The sequence below is a fragment of the Amphimedon queenslandica genome, unplaced genomic scaffold (assembly GCF_000090795.2).
Source record: "Amphimedon queenslandica unplaced genomic scaffold, v1.1 AMPQUscaffold_13089, whole genome shotgun sequence".
Lineage (NCBI taxonomy): Eukaryota > Metazoa > Porifera > Demospongiae > Haplosclerida > Niphatidae > Amphimedon > Amphimedon queenslandica.
This window is the reverse complement of record NW_003546675.1, coordinates 84083-84515: the sequence shown is the minus strand read 5'-3', so window position 1 is coordinate 84515 and position 433 is coordinate 84083. Positions and strand designations below refer to the sequence as shown.

General features: G+C 31.2%; 1 long non-coding RNA gene across 1 annotated transcript; it reads left to right on the top strand.

Annotated features, from left to right (window-relative positions):
• The first annotated feature begins 6 nt into the window (after nt 1–6).
• On the top strand, nt 7–433 carry LOC109585301 (uncharacterized). Its single transcript, XR_002186418.1, has 2 exons — nt 7–203; nt 248–433. It is a non-coding gene; the product is annotated as an uncharacterized LOC109585301 (long non-coding RNA).

Below are 433 nucleotides of genomic sequence, written 5' to 3'. Positions count from 1 at the left end.
TGGTCTTGGTTTGGGTTTATATTATGACACACTAAAAACCATTGAGAAGGATTATCCACGAGATGCTAATGGGTGTGTTAGAGAGTGTCTGGTGAAATGGTTCGAGAAAGCTGATGATGTACATGATAAAGGAGGAGCAAAATGGAGCACATTAATTAAAGCACTTGAAGATTATAATCAAAATGCAACAGCTGATTACATCAGTGAGTGAAATGATGTATAATTTGTATATCTTGTATATTGTTAGGAAGCAAAACATTGAAATGAAAAGCTGATGAACTATGCACAACTTCCAAAAGTAGCAAACTAATGTCATTAATTATAATGGTTAGGATTCTTCTTTTTGCTAAATAAAATAATTATAATGTAGTAGTAATAACTAGTTGCATTGATTATAGTGTACTGTATACAATTTACAAAGCAGTAGATATTA